This window comes from Delphinus delphis, chromosome 11 (assembly GCF_949987515.2).
Source record: "Delphinus delphis chromosome 11, mDelDel1.2, whole genome shotgun sequence".
NCBI classification, from domain to species: Eukaryota; Metazoa; Chordata; class Mammalia; order Artiodactyla; family Delphinidae; genus Delphinus; species Delphinus delphis.
Genome location: NC_082693.1, coordinates 4,532,673 through 4,553,779, shown reverse-complemented (window position 1 = coordinate 4,553,779; position 21,107 = coordinate 4,532,673). Strand labels below are relative to the sequence as shown.

The window sequence follows — 21,107 nt, the reverse complement described above, 5'->3', positions numbered from 1 at the left end:
GTGTCCACGCCCCCTCCTCCCCCTCCTAAATTCATTCCCACAAGGAGCCCAAGTCGCCTTTTAAAAGTGCACGTCAGATCCTGTCTCTTGCAGCCTTTAGGTGTAGCTTCAGTGATCTCTCACGGCTGTGTGGGTGGAGTCCCAGGTCAGCATTAAAGTCAGAGATCTCATCCCAGAGAACAAAGCTTAATCCTGCCACTTCCCTGATACCAGAGGAAGGTGGGCCTGCATCTCCCTTAGGGGCCAGGAAAACATTTCCAGGGTCCCTCCCACGAAGCCCGTCTCCTGTCTCAGTGGCCAGCGGGGGATCAGAAACCCACCCCCACCACCCTCTGGCAAGGGCCCGCACTTGCTTTGACTGGATGGGGCCCTGAGCTGAGCAGGTCGCTTATTACCCTGAGTGATGACCAAAATTGGAATCTTTTTGGAAAGGAGGAAGGGAAAAATGAGTGATATTAGGCAGGCAACCGGGGTCTGCTGCAAAACCTGACCAGACCACAGCTGGTAGCTGATTTCAGAAGTGCCAGGAGGAAAGTTAAGAGGCTTCCAGGGCGTCTCTGTCCTGAGATCTATAATGAGTTACTTGAAGCCAAACTGAGGACACCTTCCCTCTGTGTGTTCTGCCGGCAGGTCCCGCCCTGACCACAGCTGCCCTTCAGGAGACTGGCCTGGAGCCACGGTCGGGCCACTGGGCTGCTTGTCAAGGGTGGGGCAGTGGCGACTTGCCGCCTTGCCTCGTCAGCCCGGCCTGGGGCTCCACCTGGCACTCGGTGCGGCCACGGAGAGAGCTCCAGGAGGAGCCCCGGTGCAGCAGGAGCCCGGAGACCGGGATCCAGAGGAACCGCAGGAGAGACCAGTCAAGGTGAGCTGTCCCCACCCCTGCCCACCCCGGGCGTGTCGCTGGACACGAGGCTTCTTATGGTGAGAATCAGAGGTTCCTAGAGGCAGGTATGGTGCGAGCAGCCACCTGCAGGGAGGCTGGGCCGAACGAGCAGAGGTTCTGAACGATGCCACAGGAAACAGTATCTCTCGTCTTCTGTAGCCCCTCTTCAAAACTGTTGGTCAGCTCACCAAAGTGGACTCCCAGACCATGTGGCCCTTGTGTTTGCTGCGCGCCGGGTTTGTGGAGGGCTGCAGAAAAGGCTCACTGTCCCTCCAGGGCCTGCCTCTCTGAACAGAAAAAGGAAGTGCGTGAGCAACCAACGTGAGAGCCTTCGCTCAGGGGTGGCAGATGAATGTCACAGACAACAGTGGGCCTCCGCGGTGGGCTAGAAGTTTGAGTTCCAGGCCAGGAGCAGGGGTGACAGCTTCTAGACGTTGTCTGCTAGCCTGACATTCTAGTTTCCCCAGTTCTTCGGCCAAAAGGAAATACAGTAGAACATGGAGTCCGGATGGCCGCACAGTGGGGCTGAGTTACGGGTGACCTATGTAGCGTCCGCTGGGGGCTGAAGTCATGCTTGTTTGGCCCCTGTGATGTGTGTTGTTACGTTCTATGTGTCTGTCTCAAATCTTCAGATTGTCGACTCCTTGAGGGCAGTCACAGAATACTCTACTTCTCTTATATTCTTCACGGGGTCGGCACTCAGTAATTGCGTACTGTTTGATTGTTCGCCGTATACCTACGTGATAAAACGTGATCGGTCAGGGCGTAGAATTTTCATTCATTGGGCAGAGTCGCCATCAGCATCTCCTGAGCACCTCCTGAGGTGGGAGAACATCAGATGCCTTGGCCACTAGCGCTGGCCTGAGTGTATTCATTCCTTAGGGCTGCCCTAATGAGTGTCGCATACCGGGTGATTTAAAACAGCAGAAATGTGTCGTCTCACGGTTCTGGAGGGTGGAAGTCCAAAGCCAAGGTGTCGGCAGGGCCCTGCTCCCTCTCTGACCTGCAGGGGAAGTCCTTCCTGGCTTCCTCCTTGTTCTGGCAGTCGGTCGGCAATCTTGAGCGTTTCTCGCTAGGCTTGCAGCCGCGTAATCCACGCCGTGCCAACGTTGTCAAACGAGTTATTCCCGTGTGTCTCTGTCTTCACGTGACTGTCTTCTTCTGAGGACCCCGGTCATATCGGGCTACCTTCTGAGGTCCTGGGATTTAGGACTTCACTGTGCCTTTTCTTGGATCGTAATTCAACCTGGGACACTAAGCGAGTGATTTTCAGTGACAAGACTAGGACGTACCTGGGGCCGGGGTGAATAGTTACTGTGTCCCTTCGTGCAGGTGGAAGGAACAGGGAGATGAATCAGTGGGCCGTGTCCTCTGTTCTCTCGGCGTCCTTCAGGGAACGTGGCTGGGCCCAGTGGAGCACACATGACGCTCTGGCCAGTGGAGGGACACCACGCTCCTATCGCTGCACCTTTTTTATAGGACAAGTCAGGGAGAGGCCTCAACAGAAGGGAGCAAACAGACCGTCTGGGTTCCGGTCAGCCTTAACTTTGGAGGAAGGTGGAGAAACCCAAGCTCAGAAGCGGGTGGAGAGCGGCACACCCTTCTCCTGGGAGAACAGGAGCTCCTGGGCCCAACCAGCTCATTGCCAGGCAACCCAGAGGGTGTTCCAGATGCCAGATTTGAACAACCTGCTGGTCTTCAAACCCAACACAACTTGGACCCCTTGCTGCCAACTTTCTGCCTCCCGGTCGGGACCCCTTAGTGCAGAGGTTGTAAAGCTGAGGCCAACAGGCCATGTGTAGCCTGTAGGTGTGTGGTGTTCACAGTGGCTGGTGTTCACATTGTTTTTATATTATTTTTGGAGTAAGTGCTATATTCACATAGCTCAAAAATCAAATCATTATAGAAAGATATCTAGTGACCTCTTATACCAGCCTCCATATGCCCATCCTGCCCCCTCCCCAGTAACCATTTTTATTTGTTTCTTATACACCCTTCTAGACTTTCTTATTGCAAAGAAGAAGCAGTACAAACATACATTCTCCCTCCATCCCATTCTTTCATACATAATTATAGTATACACACTCTACTCGCTGTTTCACCTCGCTCTTTTCGCTTCATTGATCTTGGCGACCTTTCCCTATCAGTGAACCAAGAGCTTTCTCCTTCTTCTTCACAGGGGTGTAGTATTCCGTTACATGTATCGCTATGAACTTCCCTCCAAGAGCTGCTGCATCCCATAGAGGCAGCAGTTTTTTGTATGGTTGTGAGTGTTCTGTTGTAGGGATGCACCGTCATTGATTCAACCAATCCTTGCTGATGGACACAAGCTGTTTATAGCTGTCTGGTGTTTATTACAAGTAACGTTGCAGTGAATAAAACTGTATTTCGTCCTGTACCTGAACATGTACAACATTTTAAAATTCGGAAATATCTTTGAATGATCCAAAGGGCTGGAAACACTGGGTTCTAATGACTGTATGTTGACAGCTGGTTGGAGCGAGTGGCAGCTGTCTCTAAGGGTCCCTAACTGGGGACCAGCCTGCCCACATCCAACGTTTTCTCCACCCCCTCTCTGTCTCTTCCACTAAGGCTAAGTGTTGACTTTCACGGAGCACATGAGGTGCTGCTTTTCTCATAGTAGATTAAGAAGGAAGGGAAATTGCTCTCGTCCTAATGTCTCTGCAAAATGGAAAATGAAAGCCAGGGAGGCTGTCTTTTTCCAGAAGAAAGGGAAGGGCAGACGTCTGCGTGGATGTGATTCTGCTTCATTTGCACCTGATGGGTCGGCCCCTGTGTGTTATCGTCTGAGCGCTTGAGCGCACCCCTGCCTTGCCAGGCCCCGGCCTTCTTCTCATCTCAGAGTAGGAGGGAAGGAGCTCTGCTTACTGGTTGCTTTTGCTCTGCTTGGAGAACTTCAGCTGCTCAGAGACCAGCAGTAAAAACGAACACGACAGTCAAGAGTACTGTTCGATGACATATATCATCTCACCAGAACCCCACGAGGACACGGTATTCCTACTCCGGTTTTATAGACAAGAAAACAGTAACGGAGTGAAGTCGCTCGGCCAAGGTTCATAACTTGTACACGGCAGACGTAGGACCTGACCCAAGAATTTCAGGCTCTAGAACCTGTTGTTTTAGCCGATATATTATGCTGCCTCCAAAGTCTTACAAAAGAGGTGTGGTTTACGGTTACACCTCTCACCTCTGTGACTGTTGTCAGTGGTGGCATGTGAGGACGGTCACGACAAAGAGAACATCTCTGAAAATGGGTGAGATGGCGATGTGCCCCAAAGAAGGCACATAAGGAGGATGCCATTTCGTTCTCCTAACAAAGGCGATGGCTCATCCTTTGTGGTCTGTCACATTGTGTAGAGAGGAATTGGCTTCGTTGTCCCTGAGGGTCTTTTATACCCAAACATCTATGGAGCGCCTGGTGCACGCCAGGCCCTGTGCCTGGCGTGAGAGACGAGACGAAAGAGCCACATCCTGGTCGGAGGGGCCGAGTGAGGACATGTGGACCGAAAGCTGCAGTGCCACCTGGTACATGAACGTGTCAGGCTGGGTCCTGAATTTCTTGACAGAAGAAACAAATTCAGTGTGGAGCAAGGAGGTGGGTGGTTTCCTGTCTTGGGTCCGCCGTTGCCTGATGAAGGAAGGAAGCAGGGCCCGGAAGTGGAGGCTGTGAGTTCAGGTGTTGAGCCACCCTTCTGCCCGCAGCCTTTGGGGAGGCTGTCGGTCCTCCTCTCCGAGGCCGTGGGCTCCTAGAGATGGCCTCGGCCGGGGTTGAGAGGCGGCCGGAAGGAAGCCGCCTTTCCCCTCGCTGTCCCCCAGCTCAGCTTTTCTCCTTCCTGGTCATCTGTTGAGCAGCTGAGCTGGGCTTACCTCCCTGTGAGGCACTGACTCTCTTCCCCAGTGAAGGACCGGCCGGCCAGCCTGGGGGCGGGGATGGGGCCGGGAGGGCACAGTTCACAGGCTTGAAATCACACCCCAGCAGAAGGATCTGCAAGCCGGGGCTTCTTGTCGCTGGGACGCGCCTTTCTTGGTTTTTTATTGTCACTGTCTGTCTTTCATCTCCCCCAGGTTTGCAGCATCTGTCATCTCTGTGGTTATCTTAGAACAACGGGCTGGGGGTTGCTTTCTATTTATTCTTTCTCGAGTGTGACGCTAACCACAAGGGCCTACGGGCAGGGGGAGGGGGAGGGAGCCAGTGCCTCTTCAAACCCTGTGGTCCTCCGTGCAGCTGGGGCTGGTGGTGAAACTGACAAGACTGAGCTGGTAGATGTGCCCCAGTGACCGTGAGGGCGGGGCGGGGGGGGGGATGTGGCCTGTGCTTCTGTGGACGAGCAAAGGGAGCGAGTTGCTTTCTGGGTACAAAGGAGAATTTGGAGTCCGGAGGGAATACAGACAGCAGGCATTTCTAGGGCCACAGCTGTGTGGGCTTCTCCGTGCTGGCAGCCAGGTGGACATTCAAGAGAAGAGTCTTGTGTCCTTCTTGTCCTCAAGGAACTTAGTGACAAGGAGAGGAGATAAATAACAAGGATTTACCGTAGAGCCCAGGGAACTATATTCAATATCTTGTAATGGAAAAGAATCGAAGAAAAAAGAACATAGATATATACATATATACGTGTATATGTATAACTGAATCCCTTTGCTATACACCTGAAACTAACACAACACTGTAAATCAAGTGATACTTCAACTGGAAAAAAACAAAAAGAGGAGCAGGATGTACAGCTGACGTGCGCTCTTGGGCCCGTTTTCTCATTGGAGAAATGAATGAGGTTGACAGTGGTGAGGATCCCTAATGGGGTCGGTGGAGTAGTGCCTCGCTGGGTTCCGTGAGTGGATGAATCACCTGGGGGTCTCCTTATAAAAGGAACATTCTGATGCGGTAGGTCTAGTCCAAGGCTGAAGATCCTGCATTGCCAACAGACTCCCAGGTGCTACTGCTGGTCCCAGGACCACAGTGCTTTGAGTGTTGAAGCCCCGCAGGGCATTCTGGAAGTCTGTGGGGTGGCTTTGAACTGCCAGGAGACTAAGAGATGCCCTTGGCATTGACTGGGTGCGGGTTAAGGTTAGGGTTAGGGTTAGGGTACAGGTTAGGGTACAGGTTAGGGTTTAGGGTTAGGGTACAGGTTAGGGTACGGGTATGGGTTAGGGTACGGGTACAGTTTAGGGTGCAGGTTAGGGTTAGGGTACAGGTTAGGGTTAGGGTACAGGTTAGGGTACGAGTTAGGGTTAGGGTACAGTTTAGGGTACAGGTTAGGATTAGGGTACGGGTTAGGGTTAGGGTACGGTTTAGGGTACAGGTTAGGGTTGGGGTACGGGTTAGGGTTAGGGTACGGGTATGGGTTAGGGTTAGGGTACAGGTTAGGGTTAGGGTTAGGGTACAGGTTAGGGTTTGGGTTAGGGTACGGGTTAGGGTGCAGGTTAGGGTTAGGGTACAGGTTAGGGTATGGGTTAGGGTACAGGTTAGGGTTAGGGTACAGGTTAGGGTTAGATTTAGGGTTAGGGTACGGGTTAGGGTACGAGTTAGGGTTAGGGTATGGTTTAGGGTACAGGTTAGGGTTAGGGTACGGGTTAGGGTTAGGGTATGGGTTAGGGTTAGTGTTAGGGTTAGGGATACTCCTTGTGGTTCCACGTGCAAATCGACCCCATCAGTGAAGAATTGTTACCTGCCCTGCCAAACTCAATCCAACACAAAGAGAAATCAGTTAGTACCTTTGACATAGTACTGTGAAACATTTTCAAAGAAGTTATGCCCAAAGCCCAGTAATTTAGGAGCTGGTTGTTTTGGGACGAGAAGCCTAAATGGAATAAAGGCAGAGTCCCGAGGTTATTGTATAATTTCCCCACTCCACGCGTTCTGTCTAGTTTAGAGCATTTCCAAACATACATTTAACTGAAAAGGGTTTCAGTGCAATGTGGAGTTACTGCAAAGGCAAGGAAGCCTTTGTAACAGGAGATTCGAGACTCCGTCTTACAGACACAGACATAGGGCAGCACATTATTAAATTAGCAGGCACCTGAGATGCCACCATCTCAGTGAACTTCTTTATAGAAGCTGTTTTTGAAATAGTTTATAGTCTACTGTATGTATATGTATAATCTAATCTATCTGTATACATATTTGTAGGGAGTTCAATGATAAGAAACTTCTTGCAAAATTTATACATTACAGTGATTTTCTTTGGGGTTGCCTGTGTGTTTCACTCTGACTCTGACGTTCTCATTAGAGATCTACCAAACAACTTTTTCCAATCCATCTTCCTCTCCCCTCTCCCTAAAGGAAAAGGATAATGTTTCCAAGGCTTTTTTAATGCTAAAGACTGAACAATGGGATTGACATATATACACTAATATGTATAAGATGGGTAACTAATAAGAACCTGCTGTATAAAAAAATAAAAAATAATAATAATAAAAAAGACTGAATATGTGTGCCTACCCTCCTCCATGGGTGGAGTTTCCAGGTTAGAGACTTGTTCTCCATGATACTTTGTTCCATGTCTCAGCACACTAAAGTATATTACATCTTACTTGTATATAAGGCTTAGCTCAGTCACAAGAATAATTTACTTCCTTGTTTTCTCTATTTCCACACTTGTAATTTGATTTCACAGTGAGGTGATTTCCTTCCTGTTATCAGATGCAGACAGGTAAACGGGTTTGTTACTTCTCATCCTGACATGTCTCATTCTGTCGTCCGCTGCTCTTTTATTTCCTTGTGGTCCTTATATGGGTTGTTCAGCCTAACCTTACCCATCACGAGTAGGTATAAGGCTTGTCTACCTCATTCTGGGTTCCAGGGCAGTCATGCACGAGTACTTCCTTACTGGGAAAGTTATCATTTTGTTACAAATGGCATTCCCTCTTCTCCTTCAGATTACAATTAGAGCTCAATGATGCATATGGCTCAACTGATTTATCTAGGAGTTTCATTTCCGATGGCGAAGGGGGCGTTTCCAAATATTTGTTATAAAAATGGGGTGTAGGGCTTCCCTGGTGGCGCAGTGGTTGAGAGTCCGCCTGCCGATGCAGGGGACACGGGTTCGTGCCCCGGTCCAGGAAGATCCCACGTGCCACAGAGCGGCTGCACCCGTGAGCTATGGCCGCTGAGCCTGCGCGTCCGGAGCCTGTTGCCCCGCAACGGGAGAGGACACAACAGTGAGAGGCCCGAGTACCGCAAAAAAAAAAAATGGGGTGTAGATTGGAGGGGGCGGGGCACCATGGACGAAATGATCTCGGAGGTCTCTGACCTTCTTTGTGCAACATTGAATAAACAATAGATGACAGGCAGTGTGATTTGTGAGTAAACTGAAAGCCATCCTCTCAGTGAAAGCTGGTGTCACCCATGATGTCTGCGTGGATGGGAGGCTGTGAGTCCTCGAGCCTGGGAAACTCTAAGGCCTTGTTCCCCTCCCCGACCCCGCTCATCACACTTTGACCCCACTCAGGACCATGTGAAACTGTCCCCAGATGATTCTAATGTACTGAGAGGTTCTGGTGGTCCCAACTGCCAGAACCTATGAATGTGAGCCTATCAGAAAAAGGTTTTTGCAGATGTCATTCAGCTACAGATCTCCGGGTGAGACCATCCCGATTATCCAGATGGGCCCTAAATTCAATGGCAGGTGTCCTTATAAGAGGCACACGGAGGAGAGACCCAGAGAGGACAAGGCCGTGTGAAGACAGAGGCAGAGCCTCTCGTGATGGAACCACAAGCCAAGGGACACCGGGAGGCGCCAGGAGCCAGAAGAAGTAAGGAAAGGACTCTCCCTAGAGCCTTCGGAGGGAGCATGGCCCTGTGGACACCTTGATTTAGGACTTCTGGCTTCTAGAACTATGAGAGAATACACTTCTGTTGTTTTAAGATACCTAGTTGTTTCTTTTTTTCTTTTATAACATCTTTATTGGAGTACAATTGCTTTACAATTGTTGGTTTCTGCTTTATAACAAAATGAATCAGTTATACATATACATATATCCCTATATCTCTTCCCTCTTGCATCTCCCTCCCTCCCACCCTCCCTATCCCACCCCTCTAGGTGGTCACAAAGCACCCGATCTGATCTCCCTGTGCTATGCGGCTGCTTCCCACTAGGTATCTCTTTTACATTTGGTAGTGTATATATGATACCGAGTTTTTGATCATTTGTTTCGGCAGCCCCAGCAAACGAATGCTCTGCCTATAGGGTGGATAAAATTTGGCGAGATGGGGACTTCCCTGGTGGCACAGTGGTTAAGAATCCTCCTGTCAATGCAGGGGACATGGGTTCAATCCCTGGTCCGGGAAGATCCCATATGCTGAGGAGCAACTAAGCCTATGCGCCACAACTACTGAGCCTGTGCTCTAGAGCCTGCGAGCCACAACTACTCAGCCCGCACGCTACAACTACTGAAGCCTGCATGCCTAGAGCCCATGTTCCACAACAAGAGAAGCCACCGCAATGAGAAGCCCGCGCGTTGCAACAAAGACCCAACGCAGCCAAAATTAAAGTAAATTAAATAAGTAATTTTTTAAAAAAAAGAACCATTTAAAAAAATTTTGGTGAGATGGAGGGAGTAAAGGAGTTTTTCAGAAATGGAAGCAAAATGAATGAAGTTGAGAAGGCACGGCTAGAGGTAGAACAGAGGCAGAGTGGCTACCACAGAGGGCTGTTCCCAAGACGAGTGGGCACTCCTCTGTACAGAGCCCCCCCAGAGCACCCCAGAAGCTGACGATGCCTTTCCTCTCCGTCTCTCCTGGCATATTTCAGGGAATTGGCTTTGCCACACCTCCTTAGAGCACAAAAGGCCCAGGAACCTGGGAAGTGAGTTTGAACTTCCTTCCACAAGCATGGGGGCTACCGAGGGATGCTGAGGAGGGAGCAATGTGGCGATGTTTGGAGGCCTGCCTGCCTGGCCTGGGGTTGCATGTCTCAACACTGGGTCCCTTCTGCTCTCCGCCCCTCCTTGCATTGGGGGTGGGGGGGGGGAGAACCTCTTTCCATGGCGGCTTCGTGAGTTTGAGTGAAGCATTTGTTTCCTAGCCCGGGAGGTCTGGGTGACTTCACCAACATCAGCGGGTGGATCTGCCGACGTCTTAGAAGTTGATCCCTTCCGCAGACCCCTAAATAAAGCTCCGTGCCTTCTGATGAACCCCAGAGGGACCGTCCTCAGCCCACCGCATTGGAAGGAGAGCAGCCAGCTTCCAAGCACGCACAATGCCAACTGTACTTTGTTAATAACCAGCCAGTTATCTTTTGGAGGCATCTCGTGGGCACTGCGTTGAAACCCAGACCCAAACCCTACTTTCTGCCAACACAAGCAAGGGAAACGTTCTTTACGGAGCCTGGGAAACCAGAGTCCTCCCTGACTCTTTGGCCAGCCCGGCGGGAGCTGACGGGTGAGAGTGTTTGTACTGGAACTCACTAATCACGTGACTGGGTCGCGGGTGTGCATTTCCCAGGCATTGTTTTGAATAGCAGACTCAGAAAGGACCAGTAGCACGGGAGCAGAGAGGTCACCCTAAGAATGATTGCCTTAGGGGTGGAGAAGCGATTAAATGCTGCCTGGCAGGAGCTGTCTAGGGACTACAGTGCCCTGAACTGGGAGTGGGCAAGGGGGCCTGGATGGGATGCAGAGAGAAGCAGAAACAAGGGAGCAGCCACCCATCAGCCGTGTTGGGGATTTAACGTCACCTGGTGTCCCAGATATGAAGGAAGGACACAGGAACACCTTCATTTGATTTTGTGGGGATGAATGTCTTTAAAGAAAGCAGGTCGGGCTTCCCTGGTGACGCAGTGGTTGGGAGTCCGCCTGCCGATGCAGGGGACACGGGTTCGTGCCCCGGTCCGGGAAGATCCCACATGCCGCCGAGCGGCTGGGCCCGTGAGCCATGGCCGCTGAGCCTGCGCGTCTGGAGCCTGTGCTCCGCAACGGGAGAGGCCACAACAGTGAGAGGCCCGCGTACTGCAAAAAAAAAAAAAAAAAGAAAGCAGGTCACTTCCTCCATGGACACCCCCCTTTGACACTGTGAGGTCAGTGGCTTCTGTTTTACTGCCAAGGGCAAGGCTGCAGAATGCTGGGTGCCGGTCGGAAGGCAGCTGCTGACCCGAGGTGCAATGTTGGGGTCCCCTGGATAGGATGCTCTGGTAGAGGTCATTCTGGGCATCCTCCCGCTTCCAGGACCCCCTGCCCATTATGGGTTGTGAAAAAGAAGGGCATCTTCAAGGGAGCGTGATGCTGAAGCCGGGGACGGAGGACCACTGCTGCCGCTAAGCCTCCCGGGCGCTGAGCTGCCCCCTCTCGAGCCTTCCTCTCACTCTGATCCTGAGAGAGGGCACCAGTGGAGATGTTTTCAGTCGAGCAGCAGAGTATTCTGAACGCAGACATACAGGTTGCTTCAAAACCTCCACCTCCGATGTCGTCCTATTGGCAAGAAAACCGGAGGGATTTTCCCGGGGTGGGTGGAGATCACCCACCAATCTGACACTAACTGGCCCCCTGAACTGTGGGGAGAAACTGGACCCCAGGGAGTCATGCCTCCCGGAGAATCCCTGCTGTGATGGGATGCCTTCCCACAGCGGGGGACAACCCGGAGAAGGGCGGCCCCAAGACCAGCCACAGGTCGGTTCAGTGGACAGACACGGGGTGCGGCCTCGTGCTCAGCACTCAGGACAGGCTGAGGGTGCTGCTGGGAACAGGCCACGCCGCCCGCGGGGAGCTTAGGTCCCGCAGGAGAGAGAGAGGTTAACTGACGCTACACATTGTTACGATGGGCATACACGCTAGAGAGGGGTCGAGGTCCCTGAGAACCTACAACAGTAAACCTAGTCTGAGGGTCTTAAAGGGCATCTGCCCCTTTAAGATCTGCCCTGTTTACAGATGGACCCTCCCCATTACAGATGAGGAAACTGGCTCCCAATTCTGTGTCCACCTCGGCCGGGGGAGTTCATGTCTGCTGTGGTCGGGGCCAGTTTGACGGACATTGTCGGGACAGTGTCGAGGTCCAGGAAGTCGTAAAGCCCAGCGGTGGATGGGGGAGTGGCAGGGGTGCCTGCAGCCCGGGCTGGCGTGGGGCTCTTTCCACAGGCCCTATTTCTGAGACGCGGGAGCTCTTCCAAGGGATGGGTGAGTCCCTGTGGAGCTGTTTGTCCCTGAGTTGACATCAGAAATAACAGCATGCTTGGGAGGCAGCCGAGACAGGGTCTGTGTGCTCAGGTGTCAGCACTGCCTCCAGGCTCCCTCCAGCCTCTCCCTCCCCTCCCCTCCCCTCCCCACCCCTCTCCTCCCCACGCTGAGCCACTGGGCCAGCCCAGGTCACCACAGCCCCTCGCTGCTCTAGTCTCCTTGTTTCTACGAGGTTTCTGTCTGACTCCGTCCTCCACACTGTCTTCAAACTGTCCTGGTTCTCTTACCCTTGGCTGTATGACCTCAGGCAGGTGACTTGACCTTTCTGAGCCTCGTGTGTAAATGAGGGTGGTCGATATCACACACGATTGTAAGTGGGATCAGTTAGGACAATGTCCTTGCACCCAGCACAGCGCCTGGCATGTGCGTAAGTTTCTGCAACCCATGATAAGTCCTTATCACCGACGAAATAAAGAATGACCCCCTTAGCATTCAACTCATCCAAGAAGCTTCTGTGGACTCCCGTTCTGTGCTAGCAGTTGTGCTAGTGCTATGGCTACAGAATGAGCGAGCCGGGATCCCTGACCTCCAGGAGCTAAAAATTTAGTGGGGGGATAGATTTGAATAGAACCCAGCGTAACGCAGTGTGATGAGTGATGTACTAACAGCAAACACCAAGGGCGGTAGGAGCACAGAATAAGCGACTGAGTCCGTTTGGCCTGGCCTCCCAGGCTCCCAGGCCCCAGTCCTGCCTCTCTCGACGTGAGTGCCCAGGCATAGTCTCCTCGTGCTCATTACCCCAAATCGGCCTCCCCCTGCTGCAGCCTGGTGGGCCATTTCATGCTGGCCCCTTTGCCTGGAATCTCCTCCCCTCGTTTCCTCCCTGCCCAATTCTCCCTATCCTGTACGGCCCATGTAGGTACCCCATCCTCTGCAAAGTCTTCACTTCTCACCAGATCACACACATGTTTATCCTAAGAAGAAAGATCTGAGAATGTAGCAACCAGTAAAGAAGAGAAAAAAATCACCCGTAAACCCAATAAACAGAGATAATCACTAGTAACATTGGGGTATATTTCCTTCCCATCTTTCTTTTTTCAGTACACACTCACACACACACATGCACACACACTTATTACCTTGCCCCATTCTACCTCATGTTTTAGGTTGTCACATGCATCTGTCTGCATTTGACGGTGAGCTTTCTGCGGGCCCAGCTGACGTGTCACTCACTTTTTATCCCTGTCCCCTAACCCAGCATCTTGCACTAGGGGCCTCTGTAAATGTTAGCCCACGAGAACTGCCGGGTGAATTCATTTGGCCTTGGGATGCAGCACGTGATTATCCTGAGAAGGCAGATGTGCTGTCCTGGGCTCTGCTGGTTGGTTAACACTCACGTGCGTTCCTCAAGCACCGGCCACTGCTGGCCCGTCAGGCGCTCTGCTGGGTGGCCGGGAAAGGGGATGAGATCCGTAACAATTCAGCGGCTGCAACGCGGGTGGGTGATTAAGTGCGGTCTGCGTCGCACATCGGGTTGAGTTGAGAGCAGCTCTACCCCTGCTATTTGATGGGGGTCCTTTTCTTGCGTTAGAATGACACGGTTGATTCTGGCCAATCCTTTATTCTCTCTGATCAAAAATAGTGTCGGCGCGTCACCCGGGAAGGTGGGAGTGAGATTTTTATTCTCTGAGATATCAGTTTTGGCTCTAGAATACCTTTGCTCAGATAAAACTCAAGAGACTCTTGACCTGGGGTTGGAAGTGGAAATGACAGATGCTTCCGAGAAGCTCGGTTTTGAGGGAGGTGGGTAGTGTCAAGTCAGAAGGAGGCCAGAGGGGGAAGCGGAGCAGAGCAGAGCACGCCGGAGGGTTTCACGGGGACAGAGGCAGCAGAAAATGTTCACAGAACATCAGGACCCCTTCAAGGTGTACGTGGAGACCATGGGCGGCTGGAGGCGTATTGACTACCTTCCTTCTGGGGAATAAAATGTAGGCCCTTCATCGGTAAAAATGGCAACCGAACAGGAAGAACAGATATGAGGGCGACAGACCCACTTGCCTTCTGAGACTTGTATGTGAATGTGGCAGGATGCTTGTTATTTAGATGTCCTTTTTCTTTCAAGGAGATGTGGCAGAGCAGAGGCTGTTTCTAGAATCAAATAGCTCTGAGGGAATTTCATGCCAAGATCGAGGAAAAAGTCTACGAGGTTTTGGCTTCTGATGGAAAGTATTGAAACCCAAGTGAAATGAAAGGGAACCTTAAGCTAACACATTACGGATATGGGTGACGTGAAGGCATCTCAGCCAGAGAGGCTCTTTGGGAGCCAAAGCGTGGAGAGGAGAGCATGGAAATATTTAGGGCTCAGGCTAAACGCCAGGATGAGACGTGAAATTGAGGGGCCCTGGTGGCTGCAAAAGGGGCGCTCAGGAGCCCGAGGCCCAAAGCCAGGACACTGGTGGTGCTGGAAGGGAACGTGCTTTGTGAGGAAGTCCAAAATCTAGTTTTCTTTCTCTACTCTGCATTGCTGTGGGTGGTAAAGGGATTTAGTAGGAAGAACGTAGGTTTGGGATGCACTGGATTTTGCCGTTTGGGGATACGGATACGTTCTTAATATTTTCCTCAGACTCAGCGTACTCCTGTGTATGACTCCCAAACTGCCCCCGCCTCCTCCAGCTGACCTCCAGCTCTGAAAGCTCTCCTCCAGGCCTCACACCTCCCTGTGCTCGTGCATTCAGGGCCTGTCCCGGGGGGCTGGGGACGCAGCAGTGGACCAGAGCGACAGAGCCTCGGCTTCATGGAGCTCGTGTTCCAGCTCAGGACCGTGCAGCCGAAGTATATGTGAGCACACGAACTTTCGAATATTCTAGTTGCCACTGACGAAGAAGGAAAGGAAGCAGGCGAAATTAACTGTATTAACGTTTTCTTTAACCTAATATACTCCAAGGTTATCATTTCAGCATGTAGTCAACCTAAAACTTTATTAATTAGACATCGCACATTCCTTTTTTGGGAACTAGGTTATTCTTACAGTGCATCTCGTTTTGGACCGGCCACATTTCCAGTGCTGGACAGCCTGGTGTGCCTCGTGGTGACTGTGCCGAGCAGTGTGGCTCTGGGGCTCAGGGGTGACAGTCCGCCATCCCCACCAACCGTGAAAACAGAGGGAAGCGTTTCACTGCAGGCCCCGCTGCTCGCAGGAGGACGCTGCCAGCCGGGAAAGGGGGACCCCCTCCCTGGGTGCTCTGCCCCTCCCCCCAGCTGCTGATTTCATCCAGAGAGAGGAAGATGCCATGCCCCAGGGTGCTGCCCTAGTCTGTGGGTTCAGGTGAGGGAATGACACTGAGCTGTCCTCTCTGTAATAGTAATAATAGTAATAATATAACTAGTACTTAATGAGTACTAAGCATAGGCCCGGCCCTGGGCTAAGCACTGTATCTTTTTTTTTCTTTTTTTTTTTTTTTTTGCGGTACGCGGGCCTCTCACTGCTGTGGCCTCTCCCGTTGTGGAGCGCAGGCTCCGGACGCGCAGGCTCAGCGGCCATGGCTCACGGACCCAGCCACTCCGCAGCACGTGGGATCTTCCCGGACCGGAGCATGAACCCGTGTCCCCTGCATCGGCAGGCGGACTCTCCACCACTGCGCCACCAGGGAAGCCCTATTATCCGTGTTTAACAGAGGAAAGTGGCTCAGAGAAGCTAGGAGCTTGCTGAGGGTCACACATGTGGCAAGTAACAGACCCAGGGCTTGAACCCAGGGCTTCCTAAAGCCAAAGCCTGATGCTCTGAACACAGAGAGAGCGCAGAATGAGATCCCGGATGAACCCAGCTTCTCCGGCCTCCGCTGAAGGCTCTCTTCCTCTGCTCACAGGCCTTGGAGATGAAGGTTTCCCCACGGGTGACTCAGTGTCCCAAGGAGAGGTAGACGGGAGACGTCCAGCACCCCGGGCCTGGCCCTCCACCAGCTGTTGTCCAGAAGCCGTAACCGCTGGCATGTTCTTATGACAAATAAGACAGCACGAGCTTCGGGTGCTATACAGTCATGTCTGTGTTACAAATACGACGTTAGCCGTTAGGCTTAGATGACAGACATCTTTGTTGACTCTGAAGCACCGTACGAAGCTTGCTGTCGTCGTTGTGTGGTTATCACCGTTGTTAGGGTTGAGTCTGTGTGGCTGGCTCACTCACCGTAGCCCCGATCACTGCAGCAGTGCCTGTAATGTCAAATGGCAACCAACACGCCTTGAGTTGTCTGCTCTGGTGTGTCCCAGCACCTGGCGGTCTGGTAGTTCGCTCATGCGTGTATCGCAGTAGAATCCGCTGTGCAGGTGACCTAGTTAGCCAGGTGTTCCCAGCATTTGCCAGCTCGCCCTGTGCTGAAATCTTCTTTACGTTCAGCCTGGGGTGGCTAGCAGCATGCCTGGCTCTTCAGAGCAGAGCGGGAGAGACACTTAAAAACCCCCTGACGTGCTGGAGCGGCCAGGAAGCCAGCCACCAACGTCTGGAGGAGGAAGGGCCCACAAGCTGTGCTGGGGGTTTTCCGGGCATCCTCATGGCCTTGCTGAATGGGATGACCTTGAGGAACATCCAGATCCCATCCACTCTCCGAGGCCCACTTTAAATGTCCCCTCCTACCCTGAAGACTTTCTTCCTTGTCAGCCCCTCCCATCCTGTCCCATCTCTAGTGTCCTGTAGTGCTGAAGGCCTGGACCCTCACTTAGGACTTGCACTGTTAGCTACACGTTTTCTGTATGGCCGTGCCCCTTCTTTCTGTGGCTTCTCCCAGTGACGATCACGAATTGACTTGTGACATCCCTGGTGATCTGGTTGGTAAATTCTGCTTTGCTCCGGAGAGGGTTCCGGGGCCTGTTCCATCGCTGTGAGTGCCCGTGCTGACCCCCCCCCCTTTTTTTTTTTTACTTTTCGGCCGTGCCACACAGCATACGGGATTTTAGCTCCCTGACCAGGGATCGAACCCACTCCACCTGCAGTGAAAGCGCGAAGTCTCAACCACTGGACCGCCAGGGAGGTTTCCCCACGCTGCCCGTCATTAAGTTTTCATCCGGCTTTGTGCGCTGCCTCTCCATCCAGAATACACGTCCTTTGAGAACTGTGCTCTTGTGATCTTGGCCTCCAATTAGGATGTCTGCCTGGCCTAGGCTCAGTGACAATGTATTGCTCCATATGGAGGAAGGGCGAGTGCCCCGATCCAAACAGCTTCCTCTGATGCTGATCATTTGCGTAATACCCTTTACTTTTATTTCACTGCAATGACCATGATCTGTAGTATATATTCACTAATTTGGTAAAACCTCTCTCCTGCACTGGAGACCTTTTCGGCTCTGCACTGTATCCCAAGACCCAGTTCAATACCCCTAGAACCTGGCAGGAGCTTGGGGAAGACTAGAGTTTAATAACGTGTGGATGAGTCAATCAGCTTGGTCACTGCAGGAGAGGCAAAGGCGGTGGCGGGGAGAGGGGCCGGAGCTGGGGTGCTCAGCGGCTTTTGGAGGGCTTCAGCTGTAAAGAGAAGTGAGGTCAGTTACAGAAGGACAGGTGGAATAACAGAAAACACATTGGCCTTGAAGTCAGGGCCCTGAGGGTCAGGCATTTTCCTGTACTGAAGTTTATTTTCTATGTAACCTTGAGAAAGTCTTGTGAGGGTCGAAGGAGGTATTTATTGTGAAATTGCTTTGTAAACCGTAAAGTGGCCTGGAAGGATATTACTCATCACCTGGTCCGTGCCTACCTGTCCAAACATATTTCTTATTCATTTGATTTAGCTAGAATAATCCTCTCATTTTTTTTTTTTTTTTTTTTTTTTGCGTTACGTGGGCCTCTCACTGTTGTGGCCTCTCCCGTTGCGGAGCACAGGCTCCGGACTCGCAGGCTCAGCAGCCATGGCTCACGGGCCCAGCTGCTCTGCAGCATGTGGGATCTTCCCGGACCGGGGCACGAACCCGTGTCCCCTGCATCGGCAGGCGGACTCTCAACCACTGCGCCACCAGGGAAGCCCTAATCCTCTCATTTTTAAAAAATATATGTTTTTTCCTTTATTGCAAAAATAACACATTGAAATTACAAAAATATTAGAAAATTCAGTGAGGTACCACCTCACACCGGTCAGAATGGCCATCATTAAAAAGTCTACAAATAACAAATGCTGGAGAGGGTGTGGAGAAAAGGGAACCCTCCTGCACTGTTGGTGGGAATGTAAATTGGTGGAGCAACTATGGAAAACAGTATGGAGGTTCCTTAAAAAACTAAAAATAGAGTTGCCATGTGATCCAGCAATCCCACTCCTGGGCATATATCTGGAGAAAACTATAATTTGAAAAGATACATGCACCCAAATGTTCATAGCAGCACTATTCACAATAGCCAAGACATGGAAGCAACCTAAATGTCCATCAACAGATGAATGGATAAAGAAGATGTGGTATATATATATACAGTGGAATACTACTCAGCCATAAAAAAGAATGCCATTTGCAGCAGTATGGATGGACCTAGAGATTATCATACTAAGTGAAGTAAGTCAGACAGAGAAAGACAAATACCATATATCACTTATATGTGGAATCTAACATATGACACAAATGAACTTACTTACAAACAGAAACAGACTCACAGGCATAGAAAACAAACTTATAATTACCGAAAGGGAAGGGGAGGGATAAATTAGGAGTTTGGGATCAGCAGATACAAACTACTATATATAACCTAGAAACTGTCATACAGTGAAGTAAGTCAGAAAGAGAAAAACAAATAGCGTATAATATCGCTTATGTGTGGAATCTAGAAAAATGGTACAGATGAACTTATTTGCAAAGCAGAAAGAGAGACACAGACGTAGAGAACAAACTTATGGCTACCAAGGGGGGAAGGGAGGGTGGGATGAATTGGGAGGTTGGGATTGACAAGTATATGCTACTATGTATAAAATAGATAACTAATGAGAACCTACTGTATAGCACAGGGAACTCAACTCAGTGCCTGTGGTGAACTAAACGGGAAGGAGATCCAAAAAAGAGGGGATATATGTATATGTACATAGCTGATTCACTTTACTGTACAGCAGAAACTAACACTGTAAAGCAACCGTACTCCAATAAAAATGTTAAAAACAAAATAAAATAGGTAATCAACAAGGTCTTACTGTACAGCACAGGAAACTATATTCAGTATCCTGTGCTAACCCATAATGGAAAAGAACATGAAAAAGAATGTGTGTGTGTGTGTGTGTGTGAATATGAAAAAGGATGTGTGTGTGTGTGTGTGTGTGTGTGTGTGTGTGTATATATATAATGGAATCACTTTGCTATACACCTGAAACTAATACAACATTGTAAGTCAACTACACTTCAATTTAAAAAAAAGAAAATTCAGAAGAAAATCAAACATCTCTTAAGGTTATCATCTAGATCTAACACTATTAACATCTTATATACAGCCTCAATGAGTTTTTTTCGGAATACATGTGACCGAAGTTTGCCAGGTGTCAGCAGCTGGGAGCAGACACGGCGACACTCCTGTGTCCTCCCAGTGCCCTGACTTTGCTGACGGCTCTGCCTGGGAAACCACTAGAAGGAGGAACCTCCCCAGTCTGCTTTCTTCCAGCATCCCGGGGGGCAGAGCTGGCAGCAGTGCCAGTGAGGGTTGTAGAGGGGTGCTCTAGGGATAGGCTTATCTTCCTCCAGCACTTTCTATCATCTGAAAATGCTGACTGGGTTTAGAGATTTACTGTTTGCCTCTCTCCACTGGAATATAAGCTCCACGAGGTCCAGAGCTTGCTGGGTTTGCCTGTTGCTGCCTCTTTGGCACCTAAAACAGTGCCTGCCCAGAGTAAATATTCATTGAATGAATGAATGAGTGAGCACCCACATGCTGTACAGAATAAGAAGGATTTGCTTCGGATGAATTGTGCATATTTTGAGCTGAGCAGAGGCCACAGTCACTGGGGACACCCATCTGGTCTGCAGTCGCGGCTGTGGCTGGAGCTTCGGCCGGGTGTGGCAGATGATCCTCGCCCCCTTGGCCATCACCACTGCCTAACACTGTAAGCAGCCGTCCTCCAATAAAAATTGTGAAGTCAGTCACTCCAAGCATGCCACAGACCCTGTGGCTTAGCACGTGGCCAAGGCATTCTGCCAGGTCCCTCTCCAGGTTCACGGTCTTAGCATCCCCAAGCTGCCCCAGGCCAGGAGCCCCATCCTCTCCCTGTCCCAAAGCCTGGCCCTCCCCCAGCATCCTCAGCTGGCTCTCCTCCTGGGGCCATTATGCTCCTCTGACAAATACTCTGCACGTCTCACTTAGGTAGGGATGCCACAATTCTGCGTCTCAGTCTTCAAGGCTGAGCTTCAGTGATGCAGACGACATGTGTGGGTTGCATGCACAGAGCTTCACAGCTGAGAGCTGGGGCTTCTGGAGGGGATGTCTAGTTTGCCCTGAGGCCACCCCCTTCTCAGGCACAAGGGTCTGCCCTCACTGGGCTGGGGACAGTCTCCAGACTCCCGTGGCTAAGCAGACAGCCCACTGCTACCCTCGTCCTCACCTCCTCGTCCCCCAAACCTGGAAGAGGATAGGACTGAGTCCGTTTTCTTCTGAGACATTGCAGCCCTATCAGGAGGGGCTTTTTCTGCCAGTTTTCTCTAAATTGTCATAAAATTGCGGCCCCAGTGGAAAGTAAGGCGTTCTCATCTCTGTGTGTTTCCTAGGTGGGATTTGAGTCACCGGTAGCAAAATTGTCCCCCAGGTGTGAGGGTTTACCCATCCTCTGAAGAGCCAGGACCTTCGTCCACATCCCACAGCCCTCAACACCAGGCCCTGTGCTGGTGCCTCTGATGCTGTGTTTAATATTCATGAGGATCGTCTGTGGACGCTTAGACTGGAGAAACCAAGTTCATCAGAGTCGCCATTTCTTCCAAGCTTTCTTGAGCACAGCTTCTTTCTCTCTTTTTTTCCCCAGCTTTGTTAAGGTGTAATTGACATATATAACATTATAGAAGTTTAGGGCGTACAACATAATGGTTTGGTGTATGTTTGTGAATATATGTGAAATGACTCCCACACTTACTTAAGTTAACATCCATCACCTCACATAGT

The 21,107-nt window shown here is 51.0% G+C and overlaps 1 protein-coding gene across 1 annotated transcript in view; it reads left to right on the top strand.

Moving 5' to 3' along the window:
* Positions 1-717: 717 nt before the first annotated feature.
* CRACR2A (calcium release activated channel regulator 2A) overlaps positions 718-21,107 on the top strand; it is a 102,204-nt gene continuing 81,814 nt past the window's right edge. Inside the window, exon 1 of the mRNA XM_060024134.1 lies at positions 718-862. The gene's annotated coding sequence lies outside the window, so the exon portion shown is untranslated. The remainder of the gene's footprint in view (positions 863-21,107) is intronic.